Raw genomic sequence first — 27,262 nt, forward strand, 5'->3', positions numbered from 1 at the left:
AAGGAGCCGACATATTCCTTAATGGCATACCTGAAAATGACAGGAGTGCGTCAACGACTGTCCTAATAATCTGTTAAGGAAAGTCAAGTAGTATTGCGATGTCAGTCTCGCTCTGTGATTAGAGGTTCGATCAAGACCGTGCAGAGCATCTCGCGAGCACCCAGCGCGAGTGAACGGACATTTGCGCAGCTTGGCTACATATTCGTTTGTTTACCTACTTTCTTTTAGACATACAACGGACGATGCGGTAGTTGAAATCGGAGTCATTAAACGTTGTATTTTTTTTTATCCCAGTGCCAGATCTCTGCACAAGTAAACACAGCACGCAATTATACGGAAATGAACTCCCTGCGATTGCTAGTTATTTTATAGTATTTGGTTAGGAGTAGAAGGAACAGTTGGTTTGTCAGCCAATTGTACTTTATTTGCAGTAGATGTAGCTAGTCAGTTTTAGAGCAGAAACTTCGAATCAAGCACAGTTGTCTAGGCTCTGTTGTCGTTTAGTGTTTGTCAAGTTTTGTCTTGCGCCTCCTGACAGCCAGCCAGAAATCATAAACCTTCATCTGTAGCTAAATGTTTTTTTTACTGTGTTAACTAGCTGTCATGTCACGATTCATGCCGTGAGGATGCCAGATTAACTTGATTTTAACTTCTTTCAAATAAGTGACTTTTGTGGGTTTGGGGGGCAATAAACAATAGGCGAGGCAATGGGTGTACTGCCGTTCACTCCAGTACAGGAAGAGGAAGTAGCCTGAATTCTAGAGACAACATTTTGATGTTGGAAATGTTTCTCATCATTGAGAAATGGACCAAATGGGAGTGTTGGGTGGTCAAGTCGAGGACGGGAATTTAAATGTCCCTTCCGAACAAAGATGTCCACATGGCGAGAGCCATCTAGCGTTAGAATTCAGAAACACATTTAAGGCAAGTGCACGTGTTTGACGTGTCCCTCGAACATCATGTTTTCCTAAAGACGAAACTTGACATTCTCAAAATCATTGTTCCCAAGGGGCCAGGATAAGAGACATGAATAAATTATCTATCACTACAGACACCCGGCTTCGTATCCAAGCTGCATCACAACAGGCCGTAATTGGGAGTCCCATAGGGCGGTGCACAATTGGCCCAGCGTCGTCCGGGTTTGTAAATAAGAATTTGTTCTTAACTGACTTGCCTAGTTAAATAAAATCTCACCCCAGTTGCTTGGTTCACGCCAATATGAGGCCTCTCATCATGCATGTCAGAGGTGGTCCACAGTACGGCACATTATGTCACGTTTAGCTTTACAGAAAAAAACATTTCTGCACTGAAACAGCTGGGCTTAACTATAAAGTGTGGTGCCAGGAACTGAGCAAGGAATTCATATCTTCTGCCTGCACGCTGAGAGAGATCGAGGCATGAACGCTGCACTACAACTCATTATTTTCTCATTAACAAACATAAGTGTGAGTAAGCTCACTATGGCCTAACTTAGTGCAGGCATGCCAAGGTTCACCTGGGACTGTGTGTCTGTACACACAAACGTGTTTACTGAAGGCTCTCTCAACAAAGGGATTGTAGTTAGGAGCTTTTATCTGTTACACCCTCTCTTCCCTTATTCCTCTGTGCCCAAGGCCCGGATTGCTCCCCTGCATGGTAGATTACGTGGGCCCAGCCGCATCCCTTTTTGGTGGGGTTGCCTTGCCTGATCCTGTGTGTTTTCTGTTGTTGGGAAACCTCTTGTCTTCAGTGCTGCCTGCCACCAATGGGATTATGCTGTCTAGCCGCAGGCAGACGGTAGGCTGTGTTATTATCAGGCACTGAGCACAGGCCAGTTTGGGAGCTGGGGAGCTGCAGAGGGGAGAGTGTTCGGGGGGGATTAGGCTATTAGAAGCGTTTTTGCTATTCATGCCAGACATTAAACTCTTACTGATGCTGTTCACACATTTTATATGCTTGGGTCTTTCTTCAGAGTCTCTTTCCTGGAGAGTGTTGCTTTCCTACTTTAATCAGTGGCATCAAATATGTTAGTATTTAGATGGCTGCCTAGAATTCTGACATTCCAAAGTGTGTGACACTGGCCATTTACACTATACAAGCGGCACTCGCCTAGCCACACTAGCCTCGCCCTCATGTGGGTGCTAGCAAGCAATCGGCAGATAGCATAGAGGTGAAGTGTTGAGCCAGTAACCGAAAGGTCATTGGTTCGATTCCAGAGCCGACTAGGTGGGGGGAGGGGGTTTGTGCTGTCGAGCAAGGCACTTACCCAAATTGATCCTGTAAATTGCTCTGGATAAGAGTGCTTGCTAAAAAATTGATACATAAAAAGGTAGTACTACTAATGTTCCCTCTAATTTTTTGGGGCACTGAGTGCAAACTTGAACGTTGTGAAAATTCTTTGCAACTTCCGGTGTGTGTTTACTGTGAACACTGAGGCTGTATCTGTTTTAAGTTACATTTTTGACAGTGGCCAAGTAGGCTACTGTGGCTTTGATCATAATGTGGGCCTACCAGAGTCGCCTACCATAAAAAAAATATGGAGGGCCCCCCGGGTGGCGCAGTGGTCTAGGGCACTGCATCGCAGTGCTAGCTGCGCCACCAGAGTCTCTGGGTTCGCGCCCAGGCTCTGTCGCAGCCGGCCGCGACCGGGAGGTCCGTGGGGCGACGCACAATTGGGCTAGCGTCGTCCGGGTTAGGGAGGGTTTGGCCGGTAGGGATATCCTTGTCTCATCGCGCTCCAGCGACTCCTGTGGCGGGCCGGGCGCAGTGTGCGCTAACCAAGGGGGCCAGGTGCACGGTGTTACCTCCGACACATTGGTGCGGCTGGCTTCCGGGTTGGAGGCGCGCTGTGTTAAGAAGCAGTGCGGCTTGGTTGGGTTGTGCTTCGGAGGACGCGTGGCTTTCGACCTTCGTCTCTCCTGAGCCCGTACGGGAGTTGTAGCGATGAGAAAAGATAGTAATTAATAGCGATTGGATACCACGAAAATTGGGGAGAAAAAGGGATAAAATAAAACATTTAAATAAAAAAAACTATGGAGAAAAACGCATCCCATAACATTTTTACACGGAAATAGCTGTTTTATCATTCAGCCTACAATTTTTTGCCTAAAATGACATATCCAAATCTAACTGCCTGTAGCTCAGGCCCTGAAGCAAGGATATGCATATTCTTGGTACCATTTGAAAGTGAACACTTTGAAGTTTGTGGAAATGTGAAAGGAATGTAGGAGAATAACACACAATAGATCTGGTAGAAGATAATACAAAGAAAAAACCAACAGTTTTTTTTGTACCATCTTTGAAATGCAAGAGAAAGGCCATAATGTATTATTCCAGCCCAGGTGCAATATACATTTTGGCCACTAGATGGCAGCAGTGTATGTGCAAAGTTTGACTGATCAATGAACCATTGCATTTCTGTTCAAAATGTTGTATCAAGACTGCCCAAATATGCCTCATTTGTTTATTAATAACCTTTTATGTTCAAAATTGTGCACTCTCCTCAAACAATAGCGTGGTATTATTTCACTGTAATAGCTACTGTAAATTGGACAGTGCAGTATTGGCTTTCTGCCAATATCAGATAAGTCTATGTCCTGGGAAATTTTCTTGTTACTTACAACCTCATGCTAATCACATTAGCCTACGTTAGCTCAACCGTCCCGAGGAAGGGACACCGATCCCAAAGAAGATTTATTAACTTTAGCTTGTCCTTCAGATAAGGAGGTGCCTGAAAATGTTGTTTGATACAAGAAAGCACTTTACAAAAAAAATTCATTATTATTCCCAATATTACTGGGAATCAGACAAATTATGCTATACTATGCTCTGCCTATTGGCTACATAGCTTATTTAATACCGTCTCAAAATACAACACTTCCCCTTTAAGACAAAGCTCTTTACCTGACTAGCTTTTCAAAGATGGCTAGAAATGCACCTGTTTGTGCTCTTGTCGGAATCAACCATTCCCCCATTGTTGACTAGAAATGAGCTATAACTAGGCTAATAACTCACTAACTGGCAAAGAATATGAACCAATGTGCACGTGTCTACATGCAGCTCTCACTTATCTCAAAACAAGAGCATCTACTCACGACCGCTCATACTGTAGCCTAAACACAGTCCAGTTCAAAGTGAGGGGCACAGATCCATATGTGACCGACCGGCTCGATTCGGTCTTAATATGGCTGCAGTTAACGGGATCGATATGACAACAGCCAGTGAAAGTGTAGGGCGCCAAATTCAAACAACAGAAATCTCATAATTAAAATTCCTCAAACATACATGTATCTTATACCATTTTAAAGGTAATCTTGTTGTTAATCCCACCAAAGTGTCCGATTTCAAATAGGCTTTTCAGCGAAAGCACCACAAACGATTATGTTAGGTCACCACCAAGTCACAGAAATTCAGCCATTTTTCCAGCCAAAGAGAGGAGTCACAAAAAGCACAAATAGAGATAAAATTAATCACTAACCTTTGATGATCTTCATCAGATGACACTCATAGGATAACAGATAACACTTCATGTTACACAATACATATATGTCTTGTTCGATTAAGTTCATATTTATATCCAAAAACCTCAGTTTACATTGGCGCCATGTTCAGAAATGCCTCCAAAATATCCGGAGAAATTGCAGAGAGCCACGTCAAATATCAGAAATACTCATCATAAACTTTGATGAAAGATACATGTTTTACATAGAATTAAAGATACACTTGTTCTTAATGCAACCGCTGTGTCAGATTTCAAAAAGCCTTACGGCAAAACACAATATTCAATAATCTGAAAACAGCGTTCAGCCACAAAAGCAAGCCATACAGTTACCCGCCAAATTGTGCAGTCAACAAAACTCATAAAAAGCATTATAAATCTTCACTTACCTTTGCTGATCTTTGTCGGAATGCACTCCCAGGACTCCCACTTCCACAAGAAATGTTCGTTTTGTTCGGTAATGTCCATCATTTATGTCCAAATAGCTATTTTTGTTAGCGTGTTTGGTAAACAAATCCAACGTCAGGAAGCGTGTTCACTAAAAGCAGACGAAATGTCCAAAATTTCCGTAACAGTCAGTAGAAACATGTCAAACGATGTATTGAATCAATCTTTAGAATGTTTTTAACATAAATCTTAAATAACGTTCAGATGACCGATGGAACAGAGCTCCCTCTCATGTGAACGCGCATGGTCAAAGCATGGTCAGGTCATGGCAGACCTGACTAATTCCCCTCTCATTCGGCCCCCCTTCACAGTAGAGGCATCAGACAAGGTTCTACAGACTGATGACATCTAGTGGAAGCCGTAGGAAGTGCAAACTCATCCATATCTCGCTGTGATTTCAATAGGATCTTGGTTGAAAATCGACCAGCCTCAGAATTCCCACTTCCTGTTTGAATTTTTTCTCAGGTTTTTGCCTGCCATATGAGTTCTGTTATACTCACAGACATAATTCAAACAGTTTTAGAAACTTCAGAGTGTTTTCTATCCAATACGAATAATAATATGCATATATTAGCAACTGGGACTGAGGAGCAGGCAGTTTACTATGGGCACCTCTGGGCACCTTTCATCCAAGCTACTCAATACTGCCCCTGCAGCCATAAGAAGTTAAGTAGTAAAATTTGAAATTGTGTTTTTTACATTGGATAAAAGTAGAAACTCTGAGCTAGAAAATGGTATATCATACACTACAGTTGAGGAACAATGGGAAAGTAATTCTGCTTTGAAAGTTGATACTTGTAACCTGACTTGAGAAAATGGCCCTTGAATGTTTTGGTAAACCTACTGGAGAGCTCTTTGTCTACACAATTCAGCATCGTTCACACCCTCTTAAGCGTCAGCCCATCTCTTTAAGGATTCACATGTACAGTGCATTTGGAAAATATTCAGACCCCTTGACTTTAAATAGTTTTTTCCCCCTCATCAATCTACACACAATACCCCATAATGACAGAGCAAAAAGAAGTTAAGAAATTTTTGCTAATTTATTAAAAAATAAAAACACATTTACATAAGTTTTCTGACCCTTTACTCAGTACTTTATTGAAGCACCTTTGGAAACGATTACAGCCTCGAGTCTTCTTGGGTATGACGCTACAAGCTTGGCACACCTGTATTTGGGGAGTTTCTCCCATTCTTCTCTGCAGATCCTATCAAGCTCTGTCAGGTTGGATGGGGAGCATTGCTGCACAGCTATTTTCAGGTCTCTCCAGAGATGTTTGATTGGGTTCAAGTCCGGGCTCTGGCTGGGCCACTCAAGGACGTTCAGAGACTTGTCCCAAAGCCACTCCTGTATTGTCTTGTGTGCTTAGGGTTGTTGTCACATTGAAAGGTGAACCTTCGCCCCAGTCTGAGCTCCTGAGAACTCTGGAGCAGGTTTTCACCAAGGATTTCTCTGTACTTTGCTCCGTTCATCTTTCCCTCAATCGTGACTAATCTTCCAGTCCCTGCTGCTGGAAAACAACCCCACAGCATGATGCCGCTACCACCATGCTACACCGTAGGTATGGTGCCAGGTTTCCTCCAGACGTGACTCAATCTTGGTTTCATCAGACCAGAGAATCTTGTTTCTCATGGTCTGAGAGTCTTTAAGCAAAATTTGGCAAACTCCAAGCGGGCTGCTCGGCCTTATACTGAGGAGTGGCTTCTGTCTCGCCACTCTACCACAAAGGCCTGATGGGTGGAGTGCTGTAGAGATGGTTATCCTTCTGGAAGAGGAACTCTGGCCCTCTGTCAGTGACCATTGGGTTCTTTGTCACCTCCCTGGCCAAGGCCCTTCTCCTTCGTTTGCTCAGTTTGGCTGGGTGGCCAGCTCTAGGAAGAGTCTTGGTGGTTCCAAACTTCTTCCATTTAAGAATGATGGAGGCCACTGTGTTCTTTGGGACCTTCAATGCTGCAGACATTTTTTTTTGTACCCTTCCCCAGATCTGTGCCTCGACACAATCCTGTCTCGGCACTCTACGGACAATTCCTTCAACCTCATGGCTTGGTTTTTGCTCTGACATGCACTGTCAACTATGGGACCTTATATAGACAGGTGTGTGCCTTTCCAAATCATGTCCAATCAATTGAATTTCCACAGGTGGACTCCAAACATGTTGTAGAAACTTCTCAGGGATGATTAATGGAAACAGGATGCACCTGAGCTTAATTTCAGGTCTCATAGTAAAGGGTCTGAATACTTATGTAAAAATAATTTTAAAAATGCAGAAATATCTTTTTTTACATTTGCAAACATTTCGAAAAACCAGTTTTCGCTTTTTCATTATGGGCTATTGTGTGTAGATTGAGAATTGTTTTATTTAATCAATTTTTAAATAAGGCTGCAACGTAACAAAATGTGGAAAAGTCAAGGTCTGAATACTTTTCTAATGCACTGTACTTAAACAACCAAAGATTTCAAGAATAAAGACTGGTTTATACTACGTCTATCGACAGTTGTCGCAGTGACATCATGAACATTCTATTGTCGTCCGATGTCAAACTTGTCGTTATCAAAACATTTAAACTACAGGCTGCATGACATCAGCAGCCTGTTGGTCCAAAATAGCATAACTAGTGTATTTTAACACCAATAAACCCATCTGTTTTAAAAATGAATTTACTTTATGGCAATCTTGCAAGCCCGGCAACTTAAAGCAACTTTCTAAACAATGTTTTGGTTCGTTTCTAGCTTGTTAGCTAGATAGCCAGTTCAAATAATGACCATATCATATAGCAACATCTCCACAACGTCTTCACTTAAGCTCATTTGTCTTTATTTTTACAGGAAAATAAACTCGCAACCTGATCATTATTTACAAGTTAATGGCGAGCCAATTACAGAAAATAGATTACAGATGTGAGTGTGACGAAATAATAAAAGCAGGGTATTCTACCAGAGTATTTTAGAACTTGGACACTGTCTCGTTGGCCTAACGTTATATCCTAATTTGACTTTGGTGCAGGTCATGTTCTTCACATTACAGTCTCTGGTAAACACATACACTTTGATTTTATTTTATATAGTATTTGTCACATGCACAGGATACAGAAGTTGTCGTGAAATGGTCACTTGCAAAGTGGAGTATTTTGTTTAGACAGCTAGCTAGCTAAACATTGAACCATAATCCCAACTCATAACATTACTACCCTGCACAAATCTGCAGGTAGCTAACCTACCAGGTTCAATGTTAGCTAGCTAGCTAACATTAGGCTATAACTAGCAATGCAAGTTGAAAATGCTGTATCCCTGAACAGGATGTTAGCGTTTTCTGGTGACTCTGCATAGACTATGTAATGGAGAGCGTTTCTATTTATAAATATAAATATTTTTTTATTTAGACTATCCGAAAAGAATTCATGATTATTATTTGAATAGTGAAATGATGTCAAATGCTCATCACTAGTGTGCGTGTGTGACTGACTGAGGAAGACTGATTGCACTGCCACTGGCCTTAGGCAAGTTCAGCACTCCATCTATCAATGTCCCTGCAGGATGAAAATACTGGGGAGAGATTGATGATCCATGTGATTAAACCCTTAAGTTTTTAGTGGGACTGGTCTGGTGGTTTACTCTATTTAGGCTGCTATTATGTTATTATGATTGCTTTGCGATGGGTGATATCATTTTAAGTGTGTGTGCACGTGTGGCCACATACGAGAGGCTGACGTTTCATATAGATGTATTGCTTTACCTCTAATCATCCAGTGTTGCACAGCTCTTCATTTACAGTAATTGGTTTTGAGTCCTTTTTTTACTGTATCCATTGAAATGCTATGTCTGTGTTAATCAGATCATAATCAAGATCAGATCAATGATGATTAAATAGGGAACATAAGCCTAATTCACGTGGACAATAAATCAATTACATTTTATGAATGAAGTACAGCACTGGGAATGTCGCTGACTAGTCCATTTCATTAAGTGCTTGGCCTTCATTCAGTGAGTCTCATGATAACTTTCAGGAAGCTGTTTAACAGGAGAGAAACTATTTCAGCCTTAACTGGTAACACAATGTTCCTCCGCCGGTAGCCTAGCGGTTAAAGCGTTGGGACAGTAAACGAAAGGTTGCTTGTTTGAATCCCCAAGCCGGCAAGGTGGAAAAATCCGCTGTTCTGCCCTTGAACAAGGCAGATAACCCCCCCGGGCGCCAATGACGTCGATTAAGGCCCTCTGATTCAGAGGGGTTGGTTTAAATGCATAAACACATTGCGGTTGAATGCATTCAGTTGTGCAATTGACTAAGTATTCCCTTTCCCTAATCAGGTTTTCCACAATGGCAAAGCGAGGTCAACCCTCTGCTCATTCATTGCTAAGGAACTGATGAAGCCCAGGTTGTCATGTGAGAAACTCTTGAGCTGTCAGAAATTCGATGCATTTCATGCATGGCCTCTGACTATGGTTATTGTTATTGCATTTTAGCCCACTTGCCGTGCCTTGAGATATTTATGAAACCTAAGGAAACATAGTTGACGCATGGACATTATAAATTGTAGGATCTACACAATGGCCTATGCCATTTTTCATACATAAGGTCCAAGAGTTTGTGCTGCTCCGGTTACTTGACGGTAACTCCTGGCCCAAGATTTCTGACCCATATACCCTGACCTAGAAAAACTCAGGTCCCTATAGGCTAATCATACAAGGGGTTTGTTGTGTGAAGCCTATGTTCTCAGCTTGGACCATGTCACAGGAAGTTGTCTCGGAGGCAGGCAAGACAGTGGCTTTGTCAGCAGAGGCCAAGGGGGGGCTGCTTCCTCTGGTGTGGAGGTGACACTTCCTACATTCATTATTCTCCATGGTCCTTAAGCTCTTAAGAAATGTCTCGGCCGAGAGAGGCTGCAGCCTGGCGGGGTTCGAACCAATGACTGTATATATACCACTGTCATGGAGGACGTAAACTCAAGCACCGAAGTAACAACTGAGGTGGAACCAACAACAGGAGTGGAACTCACCCAGCCTCCCAGACCTGCAGTCGAGAGGAGACTACCAGGGCACAGACCGTATGTGAAGTGGCCTGGCGCCAGTGACAAGAAGTTGTGGGAAGCAGTGAATACTGACCTTACCTTGACCCTCGAGAAACTTCGAGGCACAGTGGAGAAGAAGTTGGAGAGGATGGGGGACATCATCTATGAGTACGGGGCAGAAAGCTTTGGAGTGCAAGAGGCAAAAGGCGGGAGAAAGGTTCCAACCCCACCAGTTTCCAGGAGGCAACAAGAAATCAAGCGCCTCGTTCAAGAAAGGAGACAGCTTAAGAAACAGTGGAAGAAGGCCTCGGAAGTGGAAAAGGAGGGCATAGAGGCACTTCAGGCTGACATTAAAACCCGGTTGGCATCCCTCCGTAGAGCAGAGACCCTACGGAAACGCAGAAGGAAGAAAGAACAAACTAGAACTCGATTCTATAAAGATCCCTTCAAGTTCCTTAAAAGTCTCTTCACGAAGGAAAAAAGTGGAGCTCTAAAAACAACAAAGAAAGACCTAGAGGAGCACCTGATAACAACAAACTTTGACTCAAAGCGACATGAACATCTGGCCATCCCATCAGATATCCCACCCATTGAACCCCCGGAACATCATATTGAGACCAGCCCTCCGACATGGAAAGAGGTGGAAAACACAGTTCGACGGGCAAGAACAGCATCAGCCCCGGGGCCAAATGGAGTCCCGTACAAAGTGTATAAGAACGCACCAGACGTCCTGAGGGTCCTCTGGAGGCTTATGAGAACAGCTTGGCAAAATAAGATAATACCCAAAGTGTGGCGTAGGGCAGGCGGGGTCCTGATCCCTAAGGAGAAGAATGCAGTGAACATCAGCCAATTCCGCCCAATCTCCTTACTGAATGTCGAGGGTAAAATCTTCTTTAGGGTCATTGCCCAGAGGATGTCCGTGTACCTGCAAAGGAATGCGTACGTCGATACATCTGTACAGAAGGCAGGAATATCAGGGTTCTCTGGCTGCTTGGAACACTCCAGCATGATCTGGCACCAGATCCAAATGGCCAAGGTGGAGAAAAGGGACCTCCATGTAGTCTTCCTCGACCTCGCCAATGCATTTGGCTCTGTGCCCCATGAACTCCTGTGGTCTGCCTTCAGATTTTTCCACATACCGGACACCATCACAACGCTGGTGAAGTCGTACTTCCAGGATCTGCAGTTCTGCTTCACCACCTCATGGCAGTGCCTGAATGTAGGTATAATGGCGGGATGTACTATTTCTCCGTTGGCATTCATAATGGCAATGGAGGTTATCATCAGATCCTCAAAATGGGTTGCTGGTGGACAGCGAGTCGACTCTGGTTTCCGCCTCCCTCCACTCAGAGCCTACATGGACGACATTACAACATTGACCACCACTGTCCCATGCACCAGGAGACTGCTCAGAAAACTCGAGGAGAACATCAGCTGGGCCCGTATGAAGATTAAACCATCCAAGTCACGCAGCATCTCGATTGTGAAGGGAGTACTCTCTGACCTGAAATTCTTCATCGGAGATGACCAAATCCCAACAGTGTCTGAGCAGCCGGTAAAAAGCCTTGGAAGGTGGTATGATGCAAGCCTGAAGGACAAAGACCAGGTGCAACAGCTGCGCAAAGACATCAGTAGTAGCCTACAGTCCATCGACAACACCCAGCTACCTGGAAAGTTAAAGGCCTGGTGTCTGCAGTTTGGTCTCCTACCCCGGGTGTTGTGGCCCCTAGCAGTGTATGAGGTTCCAATCTCAACAGTGGAGAAGATGGAAAGAGGAGTCACAGGCTACTTAAAGAAGTGGCTCGGAGTTCCACGATGCCTTACCACCATAGGCCTCTATGGAGATGGTGTCCTCAAGCTGCCCCTCACCAGTCTAACAGAGGAATTCAAGTGTGAAAAAACCAGGCTCCAGATGACACTGAATGAATCTCGAGACCCAGTGGTGAGCAACAACGCGCCGACCTTGGCAACTGGGCGCAAATGGAGGCCAGGAAAAGCAGTCCAGGAGGCAACAGCAGCCCTCAGACATGCTGACATTGTGGGTCATGTTCAGCAAGGGAGAGGAGGCCTTGGGCTAACTAGCCGTGCTGCTTGGAGTAAGGCCACTGCACCAGAGCGGCGGAAGATGGTAGTGCAGGAAGTACGCCATCAGGAGGAGGCTGCAAGGTGGGCCAAGGCAGTCTCTCTTGCCAAACAGGGACAGTGGACTCGATGGGACAGTGTGGAGAAGAGGAAGATCAGCTGGAAGGATCTGTGGGCCATGGAAGCGAGGCGGTTGAGCTTTTCCATCAGAGCAACATATGACGTCCTTCCAACACCAGTTAATCTTCACCAATGGTATGGTGAAGATCCGGACTGTGCCCTCTGTTCCATGCCAGCCAACCTCAGGCACATTCTCACAGGGTGTAAAACAAGCCTCACCCAAGGACGCTACACTTGGCGTCACAACCAAGTCCTTAAAAACCTTGCGTCCGCCCTGGAGGACAAGCGAGCTGCCACCAACTCCCTACCACCCCCAGCAGCATCACACCCCTTACAGACAACCTTTGTCCGCGAAGGAGCTAAACCACCGAAGAGCGGCTCTACACCATTAGAGCGAGACCAGCTGCGCTTGGCCCGCGACTGGAAAATGCTAGCTGACATTGGCCGGCAACTTGTGTTTCCTCCGGAGATCGCAACCACCACCCTAAGACCTGACATGGTGCTCTGGTCCCATTCGCTCAAGAAGGTCTTCATCATTGAGCTCACAGTACCCTGGGAGGACTCAGTAGATGAGGCTTATGAGCGAAAACATCTGCGCTATGCCGATCTAGCTGCCAAAGCACGGCATCATGGCTGGAACACAGAAGTCCGACCAGTGGAGGTGGGCTGCAGAGGTTTTGTGGCAACATCTACAACCAGACTGCTTAGAGACCTGGGAATTAAGGGCCAGAGCCAGCGTTCGGCAATCAAAGCTGTATCAGAGGCGGCAGAAGGCAGCAGTCAATGGCTCTGGATGAAGAGGAAAGACCCCAGCTGGGCCCCGAAGTGAGAGGGCCAGGAGGTATGCGGTCAACAATGCTTGACTCAGGGAGGAAGACACCCCTGCCATGCATAGTCCCATGGGACGTTGGCTATCAACAACAAGGCAACTCCTATGACTAATTGGGAATGGGACGCAAGCGTAGGATTGATCACCCTGTCGCTGGCCGCCTTTGGGGAGGGTGTATAGTGTGAAAGGCCGAAACACCCTAGGAACCAAAGGTACACTACTGACGATGCGCTCCCCAAATTTCACCAGTCTCACTGTTCATGAACTCTTGGAAGTGCTTGCACAAAGGATAGTAACATCTCATCCTGTGTTCTTGGAATCTATGACTCACCACCTGGATTCGGTCTTATGTAGCAATTTGAATTTCAGTTTTTTATATTGGATAAAAGTAGAGACTCAGAGCTACAAAATGGTATATCATACACTGCATTTCTGAGGAACAATGGGACCACCTATGGGAGGAAGGATGTCAGCGTTGCGCATCAGCCGAAACCTGGTCCCGACAGTCGGAACGCTCCTTGGTGACAACACCAGGCTCCAGAGCATCGAAGCTGTAAAACAGGGAATAACAAAAAATCTGAAGACATTACAACCCTGCACAACATCAATTCACCTCCCAAGTTTAGATAAGAATAACCTCATACAAATAAAATTATTATTTTTACCCCGAAGTGCTGGCACTGCTTGATCTGTGGCAATGGCCTGAAGTACGGAGTCAGATGTTGTTGACCTCCATAGTTTTCCACAAGCACCGTACCATCCTCCAGTCCAATCAGCTGTGGGATGTTGACCCCTGTCACAGTGCTGTCCTTCACAACATCAGCAATCTCAGTGTTCAGTCTGGTCTTTCTGAAGTGCTGCTTGATGAGGCCGAAGCACCAGTCCAGGGCAAACTTGGTGTGGCCTGTGATCAGGAAGTGAAGGTCCAGATTGTGATGGAGCTTGGTCCACCAGGCACAATACCAGAGCACACACTTGTTCTTGTTTTGGCCACTGCAGTTATCACAATTCAGGTCCAACTCCGTAGTTGGTGAAGAAATGGTGCATGTAGTTGATGACTGCGCTGCTGTCTTTGCTTGCTTGGGCCAGCTCTCTTTTTGATGACTGTATGACTGGCGGATTAGAGTCAGGTGTGTTCTACTGATTTAATGCTGAAAGACACATTCCAGATACAAATATTTTAGCATTATTATACAATGGATGCAAAATGGCATTTGGAGAACATCACTACACACAGTTCATACAGGTAATGTTAGCTACTGTAGCTAGCCAGCCATTTAATGTCAGCTGGCTAGCTAACAGCAAGCTAGCTAAAGTTAACCAATAAGTTCAATGTTAGCTAGCTAACATTAGGCTATAACTAGCAATGCGAAATGGCATTCTGAGAAAACATCACTAACGTTACACACACTTCATACACAAGTTAATGTTAGCTAGCAAGCCAGCCACCTAACGTTAGCAAGCTAACAGCAAGCTTTAACTTGGTATCTTTTGTTTAGACATGTCACGTTAACATTAGCTAGCTAGCTAAAAAATTAACTATAATCCCACTCTATAGAGTAACGTTACTAGCAACACAAACCAATTGTCATAGCAAGCTAAAGTTAACCAAAAAACGTTAGGTTCAATTTTAGTTAGCAAGCCAGCCATCGAACTCCAGCTGGCTAGCTAACAGCAAGCTTTAGCTTGCAATGAAAACAACTTTCGGACAAAATTAGAAACGTATAATATCTGAATCTGTAGCTAGATTCTTACCTGTATACATGGATGAAAGCTTCACGGCAGACTGCAACCCCTTTTTATAAGACATCCTGTGTTTCCGTTTAGTTTGCACAGATTGTTTGCCCCGTTGTGTTCCACTGATTTCAAAACGTGTTATGAAATGAGAGTCAGCATTGTATGGCACGATCGTCATCCAGAAACGGACCTTTGTCAATATCGCCTGATAAAGTCAGGCCAGCAATGTTATTGAGAGCAGTAGCAACATATTTGCAGTTCTCCATGGCTAACATGTCTTTCTAAAAAAATGCAGTAAAAGGATGTATCTACGCATTACGAGCAGGTCATTTTAAGACCTGCTCGTAATGATGCAAACACCACAGACCAATCCAAACTCCTCCCTCGGCATGTCCAGCCCATTCATTATCTCAGCCAATCATGGCTAGCGGGAAGGTTTTCTGTGGCTAAACCAACTAGGCTTGTAATTTAACAATTTTATATGTATTTACAGATGACATAAGTTTGATATTAAGGCACATGAAAGTTCACATGTTCGAGAAGGTATTTCTGCCAAAAAACATATTTTGATAAATATTTTTTTACGTTCAAAAGGCTCTCCTGTGAAGTCGTGACTTGCGACATACGCCTAGTTTCCTGAATCGGGTCACATATATGAATGCACAAAGCCATCAATCACAGGACACCATTCATTCCTATGTGAAGACTCAATAGTGCATTTGAAGCCCAGGAAATCTGCTAAGATGGTGTCTCGTGGGAGATTTATGTAGACACAGTATGCGCAGTTTGAGCTACTCCCAGGAAGTGATGTTGCAGGCTAGCTCAGTGCTGCTCCCTCATTGAGTATCTCAACTTGGCCAGCAGCATACCACCCTGCATCCCACTGCTGGCTTGCTTCTGAAGCTAAGCAGGGTTGGTCCTGGTGGGTCCCTGGATGGGAGCCAGATGCTACTGGAAGTGGTGTTGGAGGACCAGTAGGAGGCACCCTTTCCTCTGGTCTAAAATAAATATCCCTATCCCCCAGGGCAGTGATTGTGGACATTGCCCTGTGTAGGTTGCCGCTTTTTAGATGGGACTTTAAACGGGTGTCCTGACTCTTTGTGGTCACTAAAGATCCCATGGCACTTATTGTAAGAGTTGGGGTGTTAACCCCGGTGTCCTGGCTAAATTCCCTATCTTGCCCTCATACCATCACGGTCACCTAATTTTCCCCAGGTTACAATTGGCTCATTCATCCCCCTCTCCCCTGTAACTATTCCCCAGGTTGTTGCTGTAAATGAGAATGTGTTCTCAGTCAACTTACCTGGTAAAATAAGGGTTAAATAAAAGGCCAACCGGAGTACTGCAGGCAGCCATTAGCTACTAAATTATCCCTACTTCTTCTGTGTATGATTTTGTTTTAAATAATCAGTTCAAAGACATGCATCTGATTTAATAGAAGTAATTATTGGTACAATGACCACAAAGATTTTCCGACGTTTTGCAAACAATGCCTGCAGTACCGCAGTCGGCCTTGAACTTCTTGGCTTCAATGAGAGGAAGCAGTCGTTTCCCCCCCCTGGTTCGAATAAAGAAGAACACAACCCAGGGATGAGGGGGAAGAGTGAGTTTCTCTTCTGTTCTCTTCGCTGCGTTTCCTGCCTCTCGACTGTGAGTGAAGTCTTTTTTTGTGAGAAGTTGTTCTCACAGACTCCTGCCCCTCGGCAAGTCTTTGTTAATGAATGACGTTAATTCATCAATATGAAGCTAACCTAGAAGAGGATGTTAATCGTCCGGTGAAATCGGTGACCGATGAATACCAAGGTCATAGCCAGGTACCTTGACTCATAGCCATATGAGCTATGTGCTCATAGTAGCTTAGACTCCCAGCTCAAATTCCATGGTTTCATCATGCGATGTGGTGTAAATGTGATCCAGAGAATCTGAAGGAGGAAATGTGTGTCTGGGGATAGGTTTGAGGCCCCTTGTGGGAAACTAACCCTGGTCACTGCTGATTCTGATAATTCCGTTATCAAGCCTACCTAATGTGAATGTTCAGTGTGCTCTTATGAATAAATAGGCTAGGACTGCCCTACCTATCACAAGCTTGGCACATACAAAGTTTAGCCTAAACCCAGAAAAGTAGGCCTGTCTGTAAGCTGACCTCTTAGTAAGGTGCGGGAAATGTTTGTTTCTTCTATTCAAGTGAGAAAGACGTGCAGCTATTCAAAGCATTCACGTCTACAGTGTGTGAAACAGACTGAAACAAACGGAACCATTAGCCAAAAACTCTGAATTTTTTAACATTGTGACAATGATATTTGACAATTTAATGGGAACATCTCTTCTTGAGCTGCCCATTTAGGGCTGTGACGGTCTTGGAATTTGAGGTTATGGTAATTGGCCAGGTCAATGTACGGTCATCCAACATAATCGTTGGGGGGGGGGGGGGATTGGTGCATATCAGACTCAAAAGAAGCACTTGGCTTTTCTCTGCAACTTCACTATTACCATTAGTTATTATTACCTATAAATATTAGTCCAGTATACAAATTAAGAAATGTCAGATTGGAGAGGATTGTCACATTTTCGTTTTGACACAACTTAATGTATAGGCTATCATACTCAAAAGAAACGTGTGATTTCACTTTGTTTAAATGTATGTTACTGTTGTCTTAGGCCTATAAGACCCAATGTAAAAAGAGGACGTCACACTTGTTTACATGGTTATGCTTCTTAATAAAACCTATTTGAAACTAGTTTTGTTATTATCATGGCACTTCATTATCATAATTATTATTCAGGTTATTACTTATAAATATTAATCTACAAATTAAGAAATGCCAGGTTGGAGGATCTATGAAATGTTTGTATTGACACACAATTAGCACATGACTGAGTCAACATAGATGTATGCCTAACTGTCGGCTTTTCTGCAAAAAAAAATAATATTCAATACGGATCCTATTTCGACACACAAATCCATTCGCACGAAGTCCACTGTTTCATTTCAAAATGTTTTTTCCAAAATGTAACATCACACCCTGATGCTGCGGTCAATCGATGGACATCTAGGCCTATAGAGAGAATCAGCGAACTCTCTCTCCACACACACACACACCCCTGTAAAAGGACCCGTCAATCAAAGCCACCAGCGCATGTCAGACACAAGAAAATATTTATTATTTCCTTAAAACATATTTTTTTAAACCTAGGCCTACCTTAGGTTTTCTGAAATGAGGAAGTAAGATGAATTGACAAGGAATGTATGAAGGGGAGAGAGACAGTTATGCGATAGTATTAAATTGACAATCATTAAAATGGAAACAAATATACATGTCTATAACTTAAGAAAAGATTACGCATTAAGTTATACCATGCCAGGTTGGAGAGGATTGGCCCATTGTCCATATTTATTTACTAGCAAGCAATGGAACCGTGCATTGTATAAAAGAAAGTCCACACTTCAAGTGCCATAGCCTATAGGCTAGTGCTTCTACACCCCTGTGCATCTAGCGGTTTAGCTGCTGGAGCATCAAGAGCATTGGAGAGGAAATGTAGACTGTTTTAATAGACAGTCTAACTTAAGTTAGCAGAACATTGGCTCATATTCATTAGTAAATACCCCCGCTATTAGGTAAAGTGTATCTACATGAAAATAAAGTTAATACATTTAGCTAATTTGGTTAATAATGTAGGCCTATTTAAAAGTTTTTGACTTATTTTATTTTCACGACTGTCTTTATCCATACGCGTCAATTACACGGTTATTCAATTACTGTCACAGCCCTATGTCCACCAACATTGTTCACCAACATTCAGCATTGTCTAACTCCGGTATGGTGCAGAGGAATGGGGCTGCAGCTTCAGTCTCTGCCTGTATGGGTGTGTGAGCAGACGTGTTGTACAGGGAGACGGGAACGCTGCCAGTGTGTCTGCCATCACCATGGAGACACCTTTGTGCCACCACCAGTCTAGGTGAAGCAGAGGGCAGCCACTGATAGATTGTGTTATTTGTTTGGAATCGCTTCTCAATGCGGAGGCCAGGGGAAATTACTGGAAATTCTAAAGTAGGGTGCTTCATAAGTGAACCCACCCAGATATGTCCAATATCACCTTGATGACCCCCACTAACCGTGCTCTCCAGGATTTTTTTGTGCACCATCAAACACTAACCAGTTTCTTGTAGCCGAATGTTGGCACCATGTCCTCACTGATGCTACTAATAAAGACAGATGTCTTATTTCCTTCCATTGTCTGCTCAAATTTCTCCCCTGGATCAACACAATGAACCTCTGACTGCACATCTGACTAATGAACAGCACCACTCGGACAAGATGGCAGGTCTCTTTAGAGCGAAGGCAATGAGGCGACGGATTGTCCGTGTCAGTCACTGGGTTCCTGGGCAGAGGAAGAGGATTTTCACCCTCATTGGCTCCTTATCTATCTCTGGAGTGCTGCTTCATTATGTTCCCTGCTAGTGCTGCTAGAACCCCCCCCCCCCCCCCCCCCCCTCTCTTGGCAGACAGTCCCCATTTGTCTCCTTCTCAAGCACAGACAGTCACTCTCCAGAGGGATTTAAGCATTTTAAGGCATGACGCGTGCAGCCGGGGGCCAACAGCCATGGACTTGTTTGTCTGTTTTTTCTCCCTCCTTTCTATCTGGCTAACATGACCAAATTTGAGGAGGGTTTCTTTACATTTAATCTTTATCCTTGGTATTTTACCGGCACCACAGTCCAAAATAATACAAATATACACGTAGCCAAGCTGATTTGTTTTTGTAACATCTCCGGTGTTCTCCCTCCCACATCAACAGTGGTGCAATACCACTGCAACCGACTGATGTGTGTATGTAGGGAAACGCAACAGCAGCCATGCAAGGTGCAAATCCAACAGAATATCATTTATGTATTTAACCTTTATTTAACTAGACAAGTCAGTTAAGAACAAATTTATATTTACAATGACAGTCTACCTCGGCCAAATCCTAACGACGCTGGGCCAATTGTGCGCCGTCCTATGGGACTCCCAATCACGGCCGGTTGTGATACAGCCTGAAATGGAACCAGGGTCTGTAGTGACGCCTCTAGCACTGAGATGCAGTGCCTTAGACCGCTGCGCCACTCGGGAGCCCTAAGTGGGAGAAAGAAGTCTCTGTTGTTACAATGGATATCCAAATCCTTTTTTGTACCTGATGCCTCCCTCTCACAGGATGATGGTATGACATAGACGAAGACTACACATGCATAAGGGAGTGGGCTAGACTCCCAGGAGTGACAATACATTTCGTGTTTAAAGGGTAGGAAGCAGGAGTCTTTACTCACCAATGTAACACCACATGGTCAAAGAATTATAAACTTTTAGTTGTAGTCACAATCTGGTTACTTCTAACTCCAAAAATTAGGTTTTGGGTTTCAAAATATTTATTTACTTATTTTCGGATATCTACGGCACTACTGCTACTGTCATTCAGAGAAGCTACTCTGGTACAGAGTTTGTTTGCTATGTTCGAGCTGGCTAACTTTAGCCACTAGACAGGCTAGCATGTAATTACATTCCAGACCTAGTGTTGGCAATGGTAAACTACAATTAATGATGTATATTAACCCTAGATTGCTGATGCTATGGATTAGCCAATGAGAGGCTTTGAAGCCACCGGTCGGCCATATTGGCACTCCCCAGAAGAAGCCATCCTCCATAGGAGTTAATGGAATTCTACAGTATTTCAATTAAGTTACATGTATTTAAGTATTTTTTGTTGTTGTAGTGGGGGCAGTAACATTAGAACTTTCAAAAAAGTATACTTAATGGTAAATGTTTTTTATATATTTTTTTATGTTTAGAAAAGTGGGGTTTAACTTTGCATTGGGCCTTTTGATGCGTATACTAATGTAACCACATGTAACATATGGATTTGCGTTTTTGCTACCTTTCATTTTAATGAACGGGAGAGACTGGGGGTAACCACGGCACCAGGAAAGAGCGGAGCTCACCTCTGGATCCCCATCACATGCTCATTGCTCCCATCATGCTCCATTCTTTGTCTGCCTCTGTAAGCTCACTGATTAGTCGCTCTCAGTGAGGTGGTGGTGATCTAGCTGTGTTGGGCTTCCTTCCGCTAGGCTAGAGACTCCTAGCCACAGGAGTGAGCTGCATGACATCACTGAGAAAGTTGCATCATTCACTCCATATCTGAAGAGGAGATGAAAACAAAGGCAGAATGGTATAGCCTAGTAACAGAAGAACGTCACTGGCTCGGGTTGGAGGTGAGCCTGAAATGGTGTTGAGTACAGTTGTCTGTAGTTGCGCTTAATTTCTTCTGCCCCTTACTATTTTGATTTGTTCTGTTTCACGTCTTGTAGGTTAGGCCTAAGCCTACTCTGACATAATTACCGGGTTGCCTGGTGACTAATGTGTTTCCTGAGAGGGTGGTTGTTTCATCATTAGCCTGCTCTGCAACAAAGGGAGCTGTGAGTCGTTATTAGCTCTGTGTCCTTCACACTCAGTAATAGTGAGTGGAAGTAGCAGTGTGTGAGAATACAGGTCCCACTGTTCCAATGCACGACTGCAGTCATGACGTAGGGAGAGGGTGTGTGGTTTGTAGTCAGTTCCGGACCGTCTCTCAGAGCCAGACATTCTCAATAACACACACTGCCACTGTGTGATTAGTTACCCGGTTTTCAGTGGGGCTATGTTCTGAAGATGTGGACTCTTTAGGTGAAATAAGCTGGCAAATCAGTGGTGTTGTCATCAAGAGACTGGCAGACTCTCTCTTAAGGCCAGGTACGACACCCTCATAGTCACACCCCCCCCCCCCCCCCCCCTTAATCATATCACAATCAACTTTTACCAGCTGAATGAAGACACAAATGACATTTTTTTTAAACTAAATATGCAAATGAGGTGATGTCATCTCATTAAATATGAACATATTTGTATATCACGCAAATAAGTTATTGTGGCCACCAGATGAAGTCAGCGTAAATATTTTGTTAAGACACTACAGGACCAGACTTGTCCAGAGCAAATTGTGGATAAATACTTCTTTCATCATTCTGTCTATAAAAATCTACAGTACCAGTCAAAAGTCTGGATACTACTCATTGAAGGGTTTTTCTTTATTTTTACTATTTTCTACATTGTAGAATGTAGTAAACAAAGTGTTAAACAAATCAATATATATTTCAGATTCTTCAAAGTAACCACCCTTTGCCTTGATGACAGCTTTGCACACTCTTGGCATTCTCTCAACCAGCTTCATGAGGATTGCTTTTCCAACAATCTTGAAGGAGTTCCCACATGCTGAGCACTTGTTGGCTGCTTGTCCTTCACTTTGTGGTCCAACTCATCCCAAACCATCTCAATTGGGTTGAGGTCTGGTTATTGTGGAGGCCAGGTCATCTGATGCATCACTTCATCACTCTCCTTTGTTAAATATCCCTCGTTGTCCTGATGAAAAACAAATGACAGTCCCACTAAGCACAAACCAGATGGGATGGCGTATCGCTGCAGAATGCTGTGGTAGCCATGCTGGTTAAGTGTGCCTTGAATTCTAAATAAATCAATGACAGTGTCACCAGCAAAAGCACCATCACACCACCTCCTCCATGCTTCATGGTGGGAACCACTCATGTGGAGCTCATCTGTTCACCTAGACATTCACCTGCATCTCACAAAGACATTGGGTTGGAACAAAAAATCTCAAATTTGGACTCATCAGACCAAAGGACATATTTGTCCATTGCTCGTGTTTCTTGGCCCAAGAATGTTTCTTCTTCTTATTGGTGTCCTTTAGTAGTGGTTTCTTTGCAGAAATCCGACCATGAAGGCCTGTTCTCACACAGTCTTCTCTGAACAGTTGATGTTGTTTGTTACTTGAACTCTGAAGCATTTATTTGGGCTGCAATTTCTAATGAACTTATCCTCTGCAGCAGAAGTAACTCTGGGTCTTCCTTTCCTGTAGTGTTCCTCATGAGAGCCAGTTTCACCATAGCGTTTGCTGGTTTTTGCGACTGCACTTGGAGGAAATAAATTCCACAATAAACTTTTAACAAGGCACACCTGTTAATTGAAATGCATTCCAGATGATTTTATTTATTTTTATTTCACCTTTATTTAACCAGGTAGGCCAGTTGAGAGCAAGTTCTCATTTACAACTGCGACCTGGCCAAGATAAAGCAAAGCAGTGCGACCAAAAACAACACAGAGTTACACACAAACAAACGTACATTCAATAACACAAAGGAAAAATAGATTTTTCTATGTACAGTGTGTGCAAATGTAGAAGAGTAGGGAGGTAGGCAATAAATAGGCCCTAGAGGTGAAAATAATTACAATTTAGCATTGATACTGGAGTGATAGGTGTGCAGATGATGATGTGCAAGTAGAGATACTGGGGGTGCAAGAGGGTAAGTAATAATATGGGGATGAGGTAGTCGTGTGCTATTTACAGATTGGCTGGCTGTGTACAGGTACAGTGATCGATCGGTAAGCTGCTCTGACAGCTGATACTTAAAGTTAGAGAGGGAGATATAAGACTCCAGCTTCAGTGATTTTTGCAATTCATTCCAGTCATTGGCAGCAGAGAACTGGAAGGATAGGCAGCCAAAGGAAGTGTTGGCTTTGGGGATGACCAGTGCTATTTACCTGCTGGAGCGCGTGCTACGGGTGAGTGTTGCTATGGTGACATGGGAGGTGAGATAAGGCGATGCTTTACCTAGCAAAGACTTATAGATGACCTGGAGCCAGTGGGTTTGGCGACGGATATGTAGCGAGCGCCAGCCAACGAGAGCATACAAGTCGCAATGGTGGGCAGTATATGGGGCTTTGGTGATAAAACGGATGGCACTGTGATAGACTACATCCAGTTTGCTGAGTAGAGTGTTGGGGGCTATTTTGTAAATTACATTGCTGAAGTCAAGGATCGGTAGGATAGTCAGTTTTACGAGGGTATATTTGGCAGCATGAGTGAAGGAGGCTTTGTTGCGAAATAGGAAGCCAATTCTAGATTTAACTTTGGATTGGAGATGCTTAATGTGAGTCTGGAAGGAGAGTTTACAGTCTAACCAGACACCTAGGTATTTGTAGTTGTCCACGTTATTCTAGGTCAGAACCGTCCAGAGTAGTGATGCTAGTCGGGCGGGAGGGTGCGGGCAGCAATCGGTTGGAGAGCATGCACTTAGTTTTACTAGCATTTAAGAGCAGTTTGAGGCCACGGAAGGAGTGTTGTATGGCATTGAAGCTCGTTTGGAGGTTTGTTAGCACAGTGTCCAAAGAACGGCCAGATGTATACAGAATGGTGTCATCTTCATAGAGGTGGATCAGAGAATCACCAGCAGCAAGAGCGACATCATTGATATATACAGAGAAAAGAGTCGGCCCGAGAATTGAACCTTGTGGCACCCCCATAGAGACTGCCAGAGGTCTGGACAACAGGCCCTCCGATTTGACACACTGAACGCTATCTGATAAGTGGTTTGTGAACCAGGCGAGGCAGTCATTTGAGAAGCCACGGCTATTGAGTCTGCCGATTTTAAGAATGCAGTCATTGACAGAGTCGAAAGCCTTGGCCAGGTCGATGAAGATGGCTGCACAGTACTGTCTTTTTTATTGATGGCGGTTATGATATCGTTTAGGACCTTGAGCGTGGCTGAGGTGCACCCATGACCAGCTCGGAAACCAGATTGCATAGTGGAGAAGGTACGGTGGGATTCGAAATGGTCGGTGATCTGTTTATTAACTTACCTTTCGAAGATTTTAGAAGGGCAGGATGGATATAGGTCTGTAACAGTTTGGGTCTAGAGTGTCTCCCCCTTTGAAGAGGAGGATGACCGCGGCGGCTTTCCAATTTTTGGGGATCTCAGACGATACGAAAGAGGTTGAATAGGCTAGTAATAGGGGTTGCAACAATTTCGGTGGATAATTTTAAAAAGAGAGGGTCCAGATTGTCTAGCCCAGCTGATTTTTAGGGATCCAGATTTTGCAGTTCTTTCAGAACATCAGCTGTCTGGAGTTGGGTGAAGGAGAAGCGGGGGGGGGGGGGGGAGTTGCTGCAGGGGGTGCTAAGATGTTGGCCAGGGTAGGGGTAGCCAGGTGGAAAGCATGGCCAGCCGTAGAAAAATGCTTATTGAAATTATCATAGATTTATCGGTGGTGACACTGTTTCCTATCCTCAGTGCAGTGGGCATCTGGGAGGATGTGCTCTTATTCTCCATGGACTTCACAGTGTCCCAAAACTTTTTGGAATTCGTGCTACAGGTAGCAAATTTCTGTTTGAAAAAGCTAGCCTTAGCTTTCCTAACTGACTGAGAATATTGGTTCCTGACTTCCCTGAAAAGTTGCATATCGCGAGGGCTATTTGATGCTAATGCAGTACGCCACAGGATGTTTTTGTGCTGGTCAAGGGCAGTCAAGTCTGGGGTGAACCAAGGGCTATATCTGTTCTTAGTTCAATTTTTTTTATGGGGCATGCTTATTTAAGATGGCGAGGAAAGCACTTTGGAAGAGCAACCAGACATCCTCTACTGATGGGATAAGGTCAATATTCTTCCAGGATACCAGCGAGCAGGCCTTTCTAATCGACCTGGCCCGGAAGTGTTTTAGGGAGCGTTTGACAGTGATGAGGGGTGGTCGTATGACCGCGGACCCATAACGCACGCAGGCAATGAGGCAGTAATCGCTGAGATCCTGGTTGAAGACAGCAGAGGTGTATTTAGAGGGCAAGTTGGTCAGGATGATATCTAAGAGATTGCCCATGGTTTTGGATTTAGGGTTGTACCTGGTAGGTTCCTTGATAATGTGTGTGAGATTGAAGGCATCTAGCTTAGATTGTAGGACGGCCGGGGTGTTAATTATGTCCCAGTTTAGGTCTCCTAATAGTACGAACTCTGAAGATAGATGGGGGGTGATCAGTTCAAATATGGTGTCGAGGTTTCAGGGGGGTCTATAACAAGCGGCAATGGTGAGAGATTTATTTCTGGGAAGAGGGATTTTTAAAAGTAGAATCTCAAATTGTTTGGGCACAGAACTGGATAGTATGACAGAACTCTGCAGTAGATTGCAACTCTGCCCCCTTTTGGCAGTTCTATCTTGTCGGAAAATGTTATAGTTAGGGATGGAAATTTCTGGATTTTTGGTGGCCTTCCTAAACTAGGATTCAGACACGGCTAGGACATCAGGGTTGGCGGAGGGGTTGGCGGTTGGCGGAGTGTGCTAAAGCAGTGAATAAAACTTAGGGAGGAGGCCCTTATGTTCCATTATGCATTATCCTTATGCTTCTAATGTTAACATGCATGAAACCAATGCTTTTACGCTTACAGAAGTCAACAAATAAGAGCGCCTGGGGAATGGGAGTGATGCTGGGGGCTGCAGGGCCTGGGTTAACCTGTACATCAGGAGTAGGATTAGAGTATTAGCTAAAGGCAAAAAAAAATATGGTTGTCTAGTGCGTTCGGAATAGAGAGTAAAAGGAGCAGGTTTCTGGGTGCGGAATAATAGATTCAAGGCATATTTTACAGACAAGGAAGGGTATGGTAGGATGTGTGTACAGTGGAGGTAAGCCTAGGCATTGAGTGACGATGAGAGATGTTTTGTCTCTAGAGGCACCATTTAAGCCAGGTGTGGTCACCGCATGTTTTGGGGGTGGAACATAAGGGCTAGCTAAGGCATATTTAGCAGGGCTGGAGGCGCTACAGTGAAATAAGACAAAAATTACTAACCAAAACAGCAATAGACAAGGCATATTGACATTAGGGAGAGGCATGTGTAGCCGAGTGATCATAGGGTCCAGTGAGTAGCTAGGCGTTCTGGAAGCACGGCGATTCAGACTGCTAGCAGGGCGGGGCTAGCAGATGGGCCTCAGGGGGACGTCGCAACGGGAGAGCCTGTTGAAACCCCCTCGGATGGTTATGTCGGCAGACCAGTCGTGATGGATCAGCGGGGCGCCGCATCAACAGCAAGGGGTCCAGGCCAATTGGCAAAAGAGGTAATTGAAGCCCAGGAATTATCTGATGGATTTCTTCGCCTAGCTGGGAGATGGGCCAAGCTCGAGGCTAACTGGTGCTTGATTCGGGACAGAAACTCCCTCAGACGGTTACGTCGGCAGACCAGTCGTGATGGATCAGCGGGGCGCCGCATCAACAGCAAGGGGTCCAGGCCATTTGGCAAAAGAGGTAATTGAAGCCCAGGAATTGCTTGATGGATCTCTTCGGCTAGCCAGGAGATGGGCCTAGTTTGAGGCTAGCTCCAGGCTAACTGGTGCTTGCTTCAGGACAGAGACGTTAGCCAGGAGTAGCCATTCGGATAGCTAGCTAGCTGCGATGATCCGGAGTAAAGGTTCAGAGGTTGCGGTGGGAATCCGGAGATGTGGTAGAGAAAAGCAGTCCGATATGCGCTGGGTTGATATTGAGCTGTGCAGGCTGGCTGCCCGGGCTGAGGCTGGCAGATGTCCAAGTTAACGGTGATGACTGCTAGCAGTGGCTAACTGACTAGTAGCTAGGGGTTCCAGTTCTAAAGTGTAAAAAATAGCAGATCCATACCACATTGGGTGAGGTGGGTTGCAGGAGAGGTGGGTTGCAGGAGAGT

General features: G+C 44.4%; 1 protein-coding gene across 4 annotated transcripts in view; it reads left to right on the forward strand.

Moving 5' to 3' along the window:
• The window catches only part of kdm7ab (lysine (K)-specific demethylase 7Ab), a 51,163-nt gene that overhangs the window by 128 nt on the left and 23,773 nt on the right, over window positions 1-27,262 (forward strand). Inside the window, exon 1 of one of the 4 annotated variants that reach the window (XR_011668137.1) lies at window positions 8-26,850. The exons of 2 other annotated variants lie outside the window; for them this stretch is intronic. The gene's annotated coding sequence lies outside the window, so the exon portion shown is untranslated. Of the gene's footprint in view, window positions 1-7; window positions 26,851-27,262 lie in introns of those variants that run through there. One more of the 4 variants, XM_071343928.1, reaches the window with a different exon arrangement.

Source organism: Salvelinus alpinus, chromosome 15 (assembly GCF_045679555.1).
Source record: "Salvelinus alpinus chromosome 15, SLU_Salpinus.1, whole genome shotgun sequence".
Lineage (NCBI taxonomy): Eukaryota > Metazoa > Chordata > Actinopteri > Salmoniformes > Salmonidae > Salvelinus > Salvelinus alpinus.